This window comes from Chiloscyllium punctatum, chromosome 5 (genome assembly GCF_047496795.1).
Source record: "Chiloscyllium punctatum isolate Juve2018m chromosome 5, sChiPun1.3, whole genome shotgun sequence".
Classification (NCBI taxonomy): Eukaryota; Metazoa; Chordata; class Chondrichthyes; order Orectolobiformes; family Hemiscylliidae; genus Chiloscyllium; species Chiloscyllium punctatum.
Window position 1 is genome coordinate 39,654,788 of NC_092743.1, and position 16,534 is coordinate 39,671,321.

Genomic DNA, 16,534 nt, shown 5'->3' on the forward strand with positions numbered 1-16,534 from the left:
CCACCAGGAACAGGATTGGGTAAGTGGGATACTGATGCAGAACAAATTTGAAAAATGGTCAGAGGAACAAGAAGTGACAAGAGAAGACCTGTGTTCTCATTCATTGATAGGTCCACAAATCAAACTTTCATTACTCTTATTAAAGCTCCTTCTATTGTCTCTTTGCTGTACAGGAAAACAATGTGGGACAACTGGAAACCAGCGCTCAGAATGCAGAAAGAATATCTTCCACTAAAAACAGGGAACAAATTGAAGACTAGTGAAACTTCTGAAACAAATATAAAGAGGGAAACAATTACAGGTTAGGAAACCGAGGCATACGTCAGGTTCATAAGCAAACAGAGGAGTGGAGGATTAAAAAAAAATCGAAAAAGAAATTGGGAGGGCTAAAAGGAACTAAAATTATATCAAAATGTATTAGAAATGACATTTTACAAGCACATCACAAAGAAAAGTAGGACATATGTGTAGAAAAATGGCAATTAAGAAATAAACAAATAGGGTCACATAACTAAAGAAAAATTAAATAATCATTTCACTTTGATATTCACCAGAAGAAACAGAGCAGGTTATAAAGACACTAGTTGAGGTGGTGTATAATGTCAAGTGTGCATTTTAACGCAAAAGCAATGTATTGAATAAACTAAAACTCAAAAGAGATGATAAATCCTTTGGACTGGATGGGCGTATTTGTATTAAAATAATCTAGAAGAGATGGCAGAGACATATTACTCAATAGTTTTTTAAAAATGCATAATCCAGGTGTACTTGACTAACAATTTTCATAATTAACAACATATACAAAAAATTATAGACCTGCCAGCTGAACATCTATAGTAGGAAAAATGATGGAATAGAAAAATATTTAGCCAAGGATAACACAAAGAATAGCATGAATTTCACAAGAGAAAATCTGGCTTGATCAAACTTTTATGAATTATGCAAAATTTAGAGAGAAAAGACAATGGTAGTGAAATTTCAGTAAGGCGCACCATGATAGATGGTAGCTGGAGACAAATGGCAGAAAGAATTCCCAGCTGTCTTACAAAATGCAGAGCAGGGGAGTCAACATAATTTGTAGTTTATCACAAGTGGCAAGCAATGATCCACAAGGATCAGTGCTGGGACTACTGCTATTCATAAATTTATACTGACTATCTGAAATGCAAAATCAGAAATATAATTTCTGAATTTATATATATCAAATGTAGAAAGGGGAGGGGGCATGGAAAATAGGGAAGTAACACTGGTGTGGACTGGTTGAGCCAAAAAGATGTGTTTTCTTGCTGGGTATCGTACTGAACATAATCAAATTACTATTATTCCACCATGGACTTCTCTCCCAGAAGAGAAACGTTCAGTCAAGTATTGCCTCATCTCAAATATAACAGAACAAATCTCAAGTACCTATCCATTACTACATCTCCTGTACTCCACTCTAGTTGTTTTCTTCAAACTCTCCATCTTTGTCCCAAGCAACATCGGGTCAATTGCATCCTGCGGCGTGTTTAATCACTGCAGTCTTTACTCATACCTTTAACTTCAAACAAAACAACACTGAACTGTAAATCATCTTGGCCTCTCCTGGACTACATACTCTGCCACAGTCGAAGCCCCAAGACCTGAACGCCAAAACTTTCAGGAATTGGAAAACAATGTTCCAGATTATGAAAGCAAAGCTTCAGTAAGATATGTTTACATTTTCATGTTCATTGTTAGTTATAAATTTTTTTTGGGTTGGGCGGGGGGGTGTGCCGGAAGTGAAGAATTATCCAAGCTTTTTAAAAAAAGTGTTAGTCTCCCAGTGGTCTTGCACATTGATTACATGACGTGTCGATCCTCAAGGCATGAGTGGGAAGGCTGGGGGCAGAGACTTGGAAGCTGATGGTTGGGTGACAAAACCTCCAACATCCAGACAGCGTGATGACTCTCCTTCCTCCAAAGTGCAGACAACACGGCCTCCCTTTTTTTTTCAAATACTACTTTCTGACTCTGGTTTATTGAGTTTGGATTTCCTGTGACTGGAGGTTTTGGCAAGAGCTGTAACTCATATTGTTGCCTGATTGGTGAATGAATCCTAAATCAGAACCATTAGTGACTAAAGAACTATGCAAGTTAATAGCAGCATCCCCACACCAGAGGCTCTACAGCATTGAACAGAACCATCAGAAATAAAATATTTGGATATTCCTGGTCTAGCTGATGCGTGTTGACAAGCTGTTCGACAATGTATCAGCACAGGCGACATTTTTTTTCTTTTTTCTCTAGGCCAGAGGCACTGAGGCCAAGTTTATTGGTCCATTTGGTCCCAGCCAAGATCAGCAAACTCTGCAGAAGCCAGAGTTTCAATAGCTCAGTTTTTGTGACTAAGTACTTGAGACCTGCTCAAGTGTAGCTTCCACAGCATCATAGTTTTATACTTCAGTAACTTTGCTTTAATAGCAATGGCTCGGAATGGGGGAGCTGAATGAGATGGGGCAATGGAGGAGGAGGAAAATTGAGGGGTTGGAAGTAGAAGCAGTAAAGGGGGATTAAAGTGGGATAGAGGGAGGAGGGCACAGGAACAGAGGAGGGAAAGAAATGAGAGGGATAAAGAAAGGGAAGGACAGCAAAGGAAGTGGGGGGGGGGTGAAAAAATGAAAGGAAGGAGGAGGTAGAGAAAGGGAAGGTGTGGAAGTTGAGTGAAAAGCCAGTGGGAAGAGTAGTGTGAAGAGGAAGTATTAAAAAAAAGGTGTCAAAAGGAGAGAGAAAGTGATGGCCAAGAAAATAATTGGGGAGGGTGGGGGGGCGTGGAAACAGGGAAGAACGGAGAAAACCGAGTTGGAGGGGTTTGAAAAAGGAAGCAGAGGGAGGAAGAGAGATTGAAGAGGAAAACAAAAAAAAGGCAAATGAATTAGGATCCTGTGATTCTTAGCTTCGATCATGATTCATCCAAGGCTGGCTGTTTCCAATTTACATGAACAATTTCGATGGAGAAGATTGACATACACTGATCGTGTTGGTAGATTTGTGTGACAGACAGACAGAGACAGAAATGAGTCAAATATTAAAAAAACATGCTTGGGCAAAGAATGGCGAATACAATTTCAAAACCGCAAACAAAGCTGGAAAGCCACTCAGCCCACCCAGTTGATTGTATCAATAGGAATCGAAGATTCTTCCTTCTGCACAATCTAACTGGTCCTGAATAATTACACTTACCTACACATGAATTATGAACAAGTATAAATACCTCATGGAGGAAGAGAACTGAGAAACAGTAGCTCATAGCAAATTAGAGTCATAGGCATACAGCATGGAAACAGCCTGGAAACCTTATCGCAAACTAAACTAGTCCCACCTGCTTAATCCTGGCCCATATCCCTGCAAACCATTCCTATTCAGGCACTTATCTAAGACTATATTAAACTTTGTAACTGTGCCTGCATCTACAATTTTTCAGAAAGTTCATTCCCCACACAAATCACCCATTGTGTAAAAAAGTTGTCCCTCATGTCTTTAAATCGTTCTTCTCTCACCTTAAAAATATGCCCCTTGCCTTGAAATCCCCCATCCTAGGGAAAAGACACCTACATTAACCTTCTCAATACCCCTCATGATTTTATAAACCTCCATAAGGTCACCTCTCAACATCCTATGCGCCAGTTAAAAAAAGTCCCAGCTTTTCTTTATAACTCAAATCTTCCACTGCTGGCAACATCCTGTTAAATCCTTTCTGAACTCTCTCTAGCTTAATAATATCCTTCCTATAAAAGGCGAACAAGCAGAACTGTTGCTAAAAGGAATACAGACAATACTGCTTACAAAGACTTTAATAATAGGCATTTGGTGAGGTGCCATGGAGTAAGGTCAATGATAAAATTCATGCATGAGATATTAAAGGGAATTCCACAGCACAGACAGGAAGTTGGTTATAGTTCAGAAAGCTTTTGCTTTGGGCAAAAACAATGTAAACTCGGATGTCCTCCAGGGTTGATAACTTTTTTTTATATAAAAATGATCATATCCAGTCCATTTTATCCGAATCACATTTAATGTTATCCCTCCCATTCCCTTCAAGTCTGCCAGCAGTCAATAAGGTTGTCCTGTTCGCTGGAATTTAATCTGTTTTCTTTTCCCCGAGCTCTCCACAACTAGAAACAAAACAAACAGTCTGTTTCTACATGCTCTGTCCAACCCTTTACAACATTAAAATTTCTATCAAATGTCACCCCATAACTTATGTTGTTTGAAGTCTTCGTATATGTATTTTCTAACAGCAAGCAGCCACCAAGAAATATCCGTACACTCTCTAAACTATTCTATCTATAGATAACAAAGTTTGAAAGCAGTGTGAACTAAGAGCAGGACAAGGAAATACTTCAAAAGGAACATGGGAACTGGCAAGTGGAAAGGGTGGAAAAGTAAAAGATGAAACAATAGCAAGATATGACATACACTTAATAAACAGAGGCATAGGTTACAGTGAACATTTATAATTGATTAGATTGGCCTCAGTATTTTAACCTATTCTGGGCACCACATTTTAGGAAGGAAGGGAGGAAGAATGTAGTAAAGATTTAGGGAATGGTTTTGGGATACAGGATTTCAGTTACATGGATAGCTTGGAGAAGCTGGGAGTTATTTCCCTAAACGGAAGAGATTTGACAAGTGTTCAAAATGATGAAGGATCTTAGAGTAGATAGCAAGAAATTGTTTCCATTGGAGGGTCGTGAACCAAAACTTACAAATTTAAAAAGGTGAATGGCATAAGAACCAGAGTTGATACACAGAAAAATCTTTTTAACAAAAAATCCCAGTAATGCCTAGTGTATAACATACAACCTGAAAGATTAAATCACAGCTATCAGAAAAGAAGAAAAAAAATGGTTAAGTACCCAAAAGGGGAAAAGATTTGCAAGTTAAACAGCTGAAGAATTTTCTCGCAGAACACCACTATGTCACAGTGGCCACTTTATCAATTCTACAGACTGTACAGAAAAAAAAAAAATTTGGACTTCAATTTAACATCTACTATCCCAGAATTGGGAGACCAATGGAGGTTGGTCTATTGTGAAGGGGGAGGAAAAGAAAGAACACCTTTCATGACACCTCAAAGTACTAGATCAACAACAAAATACTAATGTTGTTAAAAACAAAATAAGAAATGCAGCAACCAATATTCTTGCAGCATGTCCCCCCAGAATTAGTAATACAATAAACAGCCACAATTTGTTTCAGTCATGTCAATAAATGGGCAAATATTGGTTCAGCCACCAGGTAGAACCTTTCGCTCTTCTAAAGAGCAAGTCATGGAAAGTTTCATATCCACCTGAGAGAGAAAACAGAACCACAGTTTAAACAACTCAGAGTGCAGCATTCCCTCAGTGGTGCATCAGAGTGTCAGCCTTTTCTTAAAAAGGGAGGAGCACAGAGTCAGAGACACCGATAGAGATGTCAGATGTAAGCTACTATATAGAAATGTAAAGCAATACAATTAGAGAGAATAAATAGCAGAAATATCCACTAAATAGGAAAAGAATCAGAGCAGACATCAAAAGATCAATGAATATAAACTCTTTCCATGAGTCAGTGAGCCAGGAACTAAAGGCCATAAACATACAATCTTTGTCAAAGTGCAATGAGAATTTTTTCAAACACACAAGCTATTAGAATGCCCAACCGGAAACAGAGCTAGAAACGGATTTCAGAAAACTAAAAAAAAAGTGGAAAAAGTTTTGGAAAAGAAAACATTCAAAAGGCACTACAGGATAAGGAACTGCTCATTAAAACGGAGTCAGCACAGAGAACAAATGGACTGAATAACTTTTTCTTTACATGGTAAAACTGTCTGATTTTAGAGAGTAGGAGAGAACCATGCACCAGCCTTCTGTTGGAGGTCGTCAAAGACTCACTCCTCAGTCTATTCAGCATGAGGGGATATAACTTGTTCATTCGAGGTTGTAAGCTAGTGGCCAGGCAACCTAAATGCCTTTTGACTGCCTTTAAACTGGGTGCGTAAATATGTTTAAATACATTTTTTTCAAAAACCACACAGTGCAGACAATAGGAAGGAATTTAACAGCTGCAGGGGCCCAGTATCTCTCTGATCTTCACCACTCAAGACTCATGAGATTTCTAGTCTCAAAAGGTTTCCACATGGTCCTTATGCCCACTATTTCTCATATTTGGTGTAACATAATACTCAAAGTAAATAGACTAGAAGCAGTTTTTTTTTTAAAACATACAGCACAAGCCATTATTGAAGTTATAATCCATTGTTTGGGGTTACATAGTGGAACAGTCTGTCAGAATTCACTACAGCTGATGATCCTCCAATATCAGTGCTGGTTTCAAGCTGCCTTATATCACAGGCCTCACACTTACTCCTGAGATTGCCAGTAGCTGAAAACTGTCAATTGTGATACTTTGGATTTCTCCATGTGATATTGAGAAACAGCTGAAGACATTTGATGCAGCAAAGGCTATGCACTCTGACAACATCTCAAAAAAAAGGACACAGAAAGCTAGTGCTCCAAACTAGACATCACTAGCTGAGTAACTCTCATATAGCTACAACACAGCCATTTATCCAAGTGTAGAAAACCACCCAGATATGGCTGGTGCAAATGAAAAAAAAATCCATACAATCAATTGCCACATCAGATATTTGTAATCAACACGTGCAGGTCTGTAATGACACATCTTCTGGCTCAAAGACAGGGACACTACCACAGCACCTCTCAGTTCATTCTCATCAGTGGAGTGATTAAAGATAGTGTTGACAGTACTATCAAATGACACTTAGTCAGCATTAACCAGCTCATCAATGCTCAGTTTGGATTCTGCCAGAACTACTTGGTTCCAGAATTCATTAGCCTTGTTTAATGAACACATGGATTAAGAGCTAATTTCAAAAAGGCGAGGAAAGTGTCTGCCCTCAACATTAATACGTCATTTGATGGAGTATGGCTTCAATGAGCCACAGCAAAATTGAAGTTAGTGAAAATTTATCAAGTTATCTACCAGTTGGTGTTACATAGAATCCTTACAGTATGAAAGCAGATTAGTCAGCTCAGCACCAACCCTCCAAAGAAGATCCCACTAGACCCACCCCATTCCTGTAACCCTGCATTTCCCATGGTCAATCCTCCTAACCTGTACATCCGTGGACAGTATGGGCTGTTTAGTACGGCCAATTCATCTGCTTGCACATCTCTGGACAGTGGGAGGAAACCAGAGCATCCAGAGGGTAACCCATGCAAACATGAGGAAAATGTGCAAAACTTCACAGATAGTCACCCAGGGCTGGAATTGAACACGGTCCCTAGCACTGTGAAGCTGCAGTGCTAACCACTGAGCTAAACATACTGCCCTAGCACAAAATTATGATTACAGATGGGTTTCGGGTCACTGAAATTGTTCCTCAGGGTGGTCCCCGATGCCCAAACATTTTCTGGTACTTCACTAATATTCCCACCATCATAAAGATCAGCACGGAGATTATCACTAATGATTTTGTTGTTCACTGCCATTTGCGATTTCTCCAATTCTGAAATATCAGCAGCAGTCTATGTGCAAAACATTCAGGCTTGGGTTATCAAGTCAGTCTTGGGTCATAAAAAAAAAATGACCATCTCTCACAACAGAAAATCTAACCAGTGTTGAATGTCCCAACCATCATTCTGCACACTACCATCAGCTCGCTATATAAAATATAGAAACAAAGCAGGGACTGAGGCTAGGAATACTGTGGTGTGCAACCCATCCCCTGACTCCCCAAAGCAGGCCCACCATTTATAAGCCAAAAGTGAGGACTTGCCTGGAAGAGTGCAGCTCCAACAAGAAATTCCACACTATTCAGGATAAAGCCATGTGCTTGATTAGTGCCACATCCATCAACTGACCCATTCACTGTTGCCCATGTACCATCTACAAGGTGCCACAACCTTCCAAATCTTCAAAGCCACTTTCAAAATCTGCAATCTTTACCACCTAAAGCAGCAAAGACAACACCACCTGAAAGTTCCTAAGTCACATCTTGACTTAGACCTATAATTGCCATTCTTTCAGTGCAAGGATCAAAATTCTGGAGCTCCCTCTCTCAGCACAGTGTGCATACTCACACAGTGATTGCTGGGGATCAAGGTGACAGCTCACCATCACCTTCTTAAAGGCAATTAAATATAAACAATAAATCCCACCTTTGTCAGCAATGTTCACTTCCTATACGTGAATAAAATATGAAAAGCTAGGTAAATAAGGGCAGAATTTTTACTTTCCACAACACCAAAGTCACTAGCTGATAGTATCACACAGTTAGAGATATGGAACTGGTGAACTGGGCAGGGAGAGATCTTCAACTCCACAAAATAAAACTACGGGACACCAACTGGTCTGATTAGATGTGTGGCCCAGCTGCACGTGGTGTTTATGGGAAAGGAAACATTAACACAACTTCTGCCTTCAAACGAGGAATAATAGGAAAATCAGGCACCACTGAAGTGTAACCTGCCAAGGGGGTGAAAGACCGAAAACTGGGGCTCTACTGTAAATAATATAGATTCTTTGCTTTAATTCCACACAATAGGAGCCGACAGAAGAAGCAATTAAGGAGGAAGTGAGTTCAGACAAGGTCTGTGCAGATGGTGCATCTGTGGCACAGGCTGGAGGTTATTTTGCGTCTGACAGAGACTGTTAAACATTCCCTCTCCACCCCCTACTATTCACCAGGACTGAATTCTTCTTTCAAAACAAAAGACAAATTAGAACTCAGTTTGAGATCCTGAAAACAACCAGCCAGACTATTTCTCAGTCATCTCCTGCAGAATTATTTATTTGAAACACAGTCTGTTTAATTAGGATTGGGTTGAAACCATTCTGGAGAAGCTGGAGTTTGGGTAGTATTAAAAAAAATGAAAAATGTATACCGGACAGGTAAAACGATGGATTCAGATATTATTCCCAGTCGGAGAGTGCAGCTGAAGCCTTGCCACACAACTTGGTTAAAATAAAAATTTATCAGAATAAATTTACCACTTGACGATTGATGATTGAAGTTAAAAAGAAAAAAAAACTCATTTCTTTGGAGAACACAGGAGCTGTGATAGAATCGCAACTATATATAGAATCACAAGTCTATGAACTGCCACAGGGAGTGGTAGATGCAGGTATAGTTACACCATTTAAAAGACATTTGGACAGATACAAGAATAGGAAAGATTTAGAGGGATATGGACCAAATACAGCCAAATGGAACTATTTCAGTTCGAGAAAACTTGGTCGGCTTGGAAGAGTTGGATTGAAGGGTCTGTTTTGTGCTGTGCAATTCTATGACTATAAGGCACATCCATTCTATTTTACACGGTCAGTGATAGGCCAGAGATGAGGAGAGGTACATTAACTTTAAGGTAAACAATTGGCAGGGTGCAGTAGTGAAAAGCCTATACCTCATTTAAATGTAGGGGGGGGGGGGGGGGAGCTTCGGAGAACCACATCTATCCTGGGACACGACATCAACCACATGCTTACCCATATTCTGACTTTCACATGTGCTGCTGTGGAAAAACCAGAACAGCACCATTCTACTTCATTGTTTGGTAGAGGCGTTTTCTCTTAAAAAAAAAATCAGGGAACATGGAAAGAAAGTACGAAGAGCTACACAGCCTAATAGTATGAAGAATGCAATGGTCTAAGAGAGTATAACTAATAGAAAACAAATGGTGAAAAATCCTGAAGAACAAGGCTGACGTAACACAAATACTATCTTACAGCACATGGGGTGCATGTGGTGATGCACAATGCTTCACCCAAATCAGTTTAGTGTTTGGTTACAGTCGGTCATCTTCATCAGAATTATGACTGAACAAGCTCCGCCGTCCAGAAAAGATTCTAGGAGCCAGCTTCATCTATCCATAACATAGATTTGATCAAGCTCAACAATTCTGAAGACACATTAGCATAGAGGAACAAAGTGGAACATCAAAGCAGGTCTCGACTGTTTAGTCAGTCTCTTCTGCTATTCCATGGTCTCCTTAGTATCCAGACTCCATCTTCCTACCTTTCTTCTGTATTCTTTATCTACCAGCCTCCATCCCAAAAGCTCCAAACACATCTGGCATTCGCAGACTTCATCCAGACAGAGTTCTACATTTTAAGCATCTTTTATGTGAAAATGATTTCCTAATTTAAACTGTCTGCAGAACGATGGACAGTCTGCAATAAAACAGAGAACTGGAGGCAATAATATGCTATGAAGAACCAGACAGTTGGGATTAAAGTGATACGGCTGCAGAATAATCAGAACTAGGAGTGAAATACTGCAGCATATTTAGAAAAGATTAAAAAAAAAGGAAAGAGAGGTAGAGTAGCTGAACTCAATAGATAATAGCATTCAAAATGACTTGGCCACCAACAAGACAGAACTAGCATGCGTGTGTTAAGGGGCTGAGAATAGCTCTTGAACATAAAATGGATAATATTGGCAAACAATGTAATGCAACAATGTGAAACACTTACAACAATTTTCATAGTCCAAGAAAAACATCTCCTGTTGAGAAACAGGCAAAGCTAAACACCAATCACCATGAATGATTCAAGACAAGGAAATAAAAAGTGAGGGTAATAAAAAGTGACACAGACCAAGTATAGACATGGACTGCAAGCAAGACCCCAGAAAAGAATACCAAAGAGAAAAAAAGACAAAATATTGCAAATTTAAAAAGGTGTGCAAGGAAACACTTGACGGACAGAATAATATCATTTGCAACATTACAGAAATAATGACGATAACATGATAACTCTGTGTGCTACTACATTAATACTGGTTATTTTAGTTTTTTAACTAATGGCGTGGGGATATTGGTTTGTGCACGAAGGGGTTTTAATGCTTAACTTTTCGGTATTTCTGGGGGAATGATTTTGCTTAACCCAGTATGAGAGAGGGAGTCCCAAAAGTAATAACACGGATTTGTTTGGATTAGGTGAGTTTTATAAGCCACAGCATACAGAAGATTCATTTTCCTCTGAAAAGGATCAGGATTTTTTGTTTTCATCAAGAGGAAATACCCACAGCTTGGAAAGTTGAGAATTCCAGTCCAGAAGAATTTGGTTTGAAGGAATTATTTGGAGCTGAGAATGTCTAAGCTCAGTTATGTGACAACCAAGGAAGAGTTACCAAACTTTCAAGACGGTGAATTTTTTAAAAAAAGGTTATGTTACACCTATAGATGTGATCGAGAAGTGAACAGTCTCTGATGTTTGAGTACTGCTCAATGATGGCATTATATTTTTTAAACTGTGTTTTGAATTGAGGAACATCACTTAAAAAGGATGATGGTGAAAAGGAAATGGCAACAAACAGTTCATGGGTAAACTGCAACAATCGTTTATTCCTGTCTGATGCAAAAGTAAAAAACAGGACAAAGAAGCCAAACCATAGCTTACAAGTGAAATTGAAATAGTATTAGATCCAAGGAAGGGGTGACGGGGTTACAGTCAGGGTTGAAAAATAAACAGACCTGAGGAGTGGAAGCAATTTGAATTCAGCAATGTAGGACAAAGGAGAAAATGCTGGAAAGTCTCAGCAGGTCTGGCAGCATCTGTAAGGAGAGAAAAGAGCTGATGTTTCGAGTCTAACTGACCCTTTGTCAAAGCTTTGTCAGTTAGACTCAAAATGTCAGCTCTTTTCTCTCCTTACAGATGCTGCCAGACCCTCATAGCTGTGCACAGAAATAGACAGCATCTTCATGGATTTCAAAAGGACAAAATTTTGTTTATTCAGCCTCATTGGGTTTTGTTGACAAGATAACAATAGATGAAGATAACAGTGAATGTAAGTTAATTGAAAGTTTTATGAAAATCTAGATAAAGGTACCAAAAATTAGACTAAATGAATAAACATCAGAGGACAGGAAATCTGCTTAGACATTTTGCTACAAGTCAGAAAACAGTCAAGGAGGACAAATGATATTTATTCAAAAAGAGGAAGATGACAGTAAGTGGTATTCCAGCTAGATCAGTACTTGGAGTACAGTTGTTTATACTTTGTGAAAATTATTTCAACTAAAGGCAAAAAGTGGGCGGCACGGTGGCAGTGGTTTGCACTGTTGCCTCACAGCGCCAGAGACCCGGGTTCAATTCCCGCCTCAGGTGACTGTGTGGAGTTTGCACATTCTCCCCGTGTCTGCGTGGGTTTCCTCCGTGTGCTCCAGTTTCCTCCCACAGTCCAAAAGTGTGCAGGATAGGTGAATTGGCCATGCTAAATTGCCTGTAGTATTAGGTGAAGAGGTAAATGTAGGGGAATGGGTCTGGGTGGGTCACGCTTCAGCAGGTCAGTGTGGACTTGTTGGGCAGAAGGGCCTATTTCCACACTAAGTAATCTAAAAAAAAACACAAATTCTAAATTTGGAGACAAGATCAAATTTTGGGGTGGAGATAATCGATATTGAGGAGTTAAATATGCAAAATTATTTGATTGGCAAATTAATTTCAACATAGAAATAAGGTAATACATTTTGGCAAGAAAAATGAAATTTTTCATAAGGCAAGCAAAGGAACCTAAGAGTACAAATACCCAAACCACTAAAAAGGAACAACACAAGTCAACAGGGGCAAAAGCAAACCAATCACTACATTTCAGGTATTGAAAGTAAAGTTTGTACGAGTTCAATAGAACTTTGATTAGACTGCACCTGAAACACCAAATATGATTCTTACTACCATACTATAAAAACAAAAAATGATATGTTGGAACAGGAGAAGGAAAGATCTACAAATGCATTAACAGAAATGCAGGATATATCCATCATGAGGATAAACAGATGAATCAAGTTTTTTTTGAAAAAGCACCAAGATTTATTTACAACATCTTTAAACATGTAAAAAGGTTTTGATAACAGATAAAATGTTTCCATTTATGGCAACGAACAAAACTAAATGCCATCAATAGAGAAAAATCACCAAAACAATCAACCAGGGAATTAGGGAAGTTTATCCAGTGTGGTGAGAATATGGAACTCGTTGCCACAGGGACTGGTTAAAATGTAGCACAGATGCACTAAGAAATTAGACAAGTACATGAGGGAGAAGGGAAAAATGCTGATATAGTTAGATGTGTAAAGATGACAGGAGGCTAGAGTGGAATAGAAAAGTCAACTTGAACTGGATGATCTGGTTCTGTGCTATGTTGCCTTTATAATGATTTCAAAACTCAACAGCCTGGCTCAAATTCAACATGACAAACTGTTTCTCTGGATTTACTCACTGCAACAGTGATTTCTTTGTACCTACTGTTTTATCATTTTAAGTATCTCAGTTAACATTTTAGGACAAAGCTAGGTGGGAGGGTGAACTGTAACAAGGGCACACAAAAATGCTTCAGGTGCAATTTGGATATGTTGAGTGAGTGGGCAAATGCTATTCACTTTACTAGCAAAAATGGGAAGGCAGAATATTAGCTGAATGGCAATAAGATTGGAAAAGTAGAGATGCAACGAGATCTATTGCTAAAAGTAAGCATGCAGGTGCAAGTGAAGAAGTCAAACGGTTATGTTGACCTTCATAGCAAGACGATCAAAGCACAGAACAGGGATGTCTTGCTGCAATTATACAGAGCACTGACGAAACCATACCTGTAATAGTACAAAGTTTCAGTCTTCCGACTGGAGGAAGGATATTCTGGCTATTGAGGGAATGCAATTAAGATTTACCAGACTGATGCCTGGGATGGCAGAACTGACAGGTTAGAAACCTATAACTATAGAATTTTGCACAGTGACAGGGAAGTCCAGAATCAATCTATGGGGTTAGAATCTATGGATACAGGGTAAGCCATTTAGGATTGAGGTAAGGAGAAAATTTCTTCACCAGAGAGATTGTTGAACCTGTGGAATTATCTGCCACAGAAAGGGATTAAGATCAAAGCATTGAATGTTTTCAAGGAGGAATTAGATATTGTTCTTAGGGCTAAAGGATCTCAGTGCTCAGGAAGAAAGCAGGAATAAGGTACTGAGTTGGAAGATCAGCTGCAATCATGTTGATGAATGGCAGAGCAGGCTAGAAGGGTCAAATGGCCTATTTTCCCACTCCTATTTGCTATGTTTCTATCAGTCCTCAACCCTCTAATTGTCTAAATAAGCTTGTGCAATCATTCCTCATAATTTAACCTTTTCAGATCCAGCAAAGCTGTATTTCACTTTCCCCCCCAAGACTGATAGAAAGTATCCTTTCTGATATGGGATGGCCCAAGATAAAAGAAGTACTTTGCACGTGACTGAAGCACCACTATGTTCCTCTCGTAGTACATCCACATTATAACCAACTCACCAGTTGTCTTGTATACCTTTGGTACCAAATAATGACCTTATAATGAGGTGTAGATATAGCCACCAAATCTTTTTGAAACTCCACAATTCCTACTGGGATCCCAAAAGTCAGCATTTTCTAATACAAAACAGCTCACATCATACATCAGTAGAATCTTTCCTGACAGGTTATGTCCTAATTTCCAACATCTCAGGAAATATCATGGCCTGCACACCATTCGTCCAGTTTAATTTGTACTGTTTTTTATTACCCTTAGCCCTCCTCCCTGCCAGGAGGGCATATTAAGCTTTGAAGCTGTAAACTGGCTCAGCACTGACCACAATCTTCCTGTTGCTAGTGGAGAATTCCTTCGGGTACCAAATATGCCACTTTCTATCCCCTTGGCCTACATCACTGGTGGGGAGAAGATGCTGTGGATTTCACCAGTTTCCTCATTTCCCCCCCCCACCCCCACTTTATCTCACTTCCAAACTTCCAACTCAGCACCGCCCTCATGACCTGTCCGTCTTCCTTCCCACCTATCCGTCCTATCACCATTACCCCCACCTCCATCTCCCGATCACAGTCTCAACTACCTTCCCCACCAGTCCCACCCCCTCAACTCACAAGCCTTATTCCTGATGAAAGGTTCTTGCCCAAAACGTCAATTCTCCTGCTCCTCGGATGCTGCCTGACCTGCTGCGCTTTTCCAGCAATACACACTCAACCCTGATCTCCAGTCCTCACTGTCTCCTATTAAGACACTCAGTTGTATCAGACAACCAAAAAAACCCACTACCGCAAGCGCAACTCTTGCTGCGCAAGAAATTCCAATCTTAGCCACGACTTCTATTTCCCCTAGAAACAAATAACAAAAATTATCTAACAGGGTCGTGGAGGCAGTGGGTGGAGTACAAATGTCAGCTCCCAGGAACTAATATGACCCTTTGACTGGGGCCCTGCAGCAGTATAGAAAATATTAAGCATCAACCCAGCACATTCTGTTAAGCGAAACAATCAGTCATGGTTTTAAAAACCAGTGGCCTTGAAATTCTTGGTTTGCGTGGGTTTCAGTTGCAGAGTAAAGAGGTGGAACTGCTCTTAACAGGGCATGAAGAGAGAGACCAGGCATACTTCAGATCAAAGTTGCTTCTAAATTCACATTCAGCCATGGGCAAAGACTCCAACTGATGCTGGAAAGAGTCAAGGGTTGGTTGCCCAGTCTGGTTTCAGTTTTGCTTATGTCAGGCAAGGCAACAAATTCATCATAACCACTGACTTCTGCTCTCAAGCATTTTTTTTTGGGTGGGGGGGGGGGGCGGGAAAGACAAGGATAGAAGTGGTGGCAGCAAAACATCAGGAAAGACTTGTATGCTGATTTAACAAAAAAAAGTCATTCAGACCCAGGTAGATGGAGAGAGGGAACCACAAACAAGAAAATTTGACTCTGAAAATGCAGTCTCATTTCACCGCCCCAAACAAAACACCAAATCTCATACAATGAACTATAATGGTCTACAGCATACTGGTCTCGATGGTAGGATGAGCTTCTGAACTAAGGGAACCAGATATTTCCTTGAAAGGGAAAAATAGCAAGGCATGTTGAAAGTGCAATAACCTGGAGTCAAACTTAAGAGGATGAAAGTTAGTCTTTGACTGCAAGGGAGCTTTCAAACTGGCTAGGACTTATTTAGAATGATTGGTGAAAACTAATTTCACCCTAGCACTTGAATCAATTCACTACTTTCAACTGTCTCCTTGATAAAGCTCCATTCAAGAACACTGCAAAGAGACTATAGTTTAACCTCTGGCCATTGACGAAATAAGGCTTGTATTTATATAGCAGTTTTCACAGCACAAAGTGCTTGCCAGCATACTGCAGGAAAATAGCAGGCAATGTACACACAGCAAGCTCCCACAAATAGAAACATGATAAATGGAAGGCAAGTCTGTTTTAGCGATAATGGTTAAAGAACAAGTGTTAACCAAAGAAAATTCCCTCCTCCGATCAGACCTCATTTTAACATCTTAACTGAAAGACACTCCCCATCTGCCCCCATACAGAAGTCCTCTGCAGTCAATCAAACGTGTGGGTGTGTGTATATACACACTAAGAACCTGGATCAAACCTGAAGCTGACTGCACACACAGACTGACTAGACTGTAACATGAAGAAATGACACCCAAAGTGTCAGAGGGTGCCTATGGAACCACACCTTGGAACAGTCAGCACAATGAGGGAACTAAATAA

At 39.8% G+C, this 16,534-nt stretch overlaps 1 protein-coding gene across 3 annotated transcripts in view; it reads right to left on the bottom strand.

Annotated features, from left to right (window-relative positions):
- The window catches only part of nradd (neurotrophin receptor associated death domain), a 30,137-nt gene that overhangs the window by 10,416 nt on the left and 3,187 nt on the right, over nucleotides 1-16,534 (bottom strand). The window lies entirely within an intron of this gene.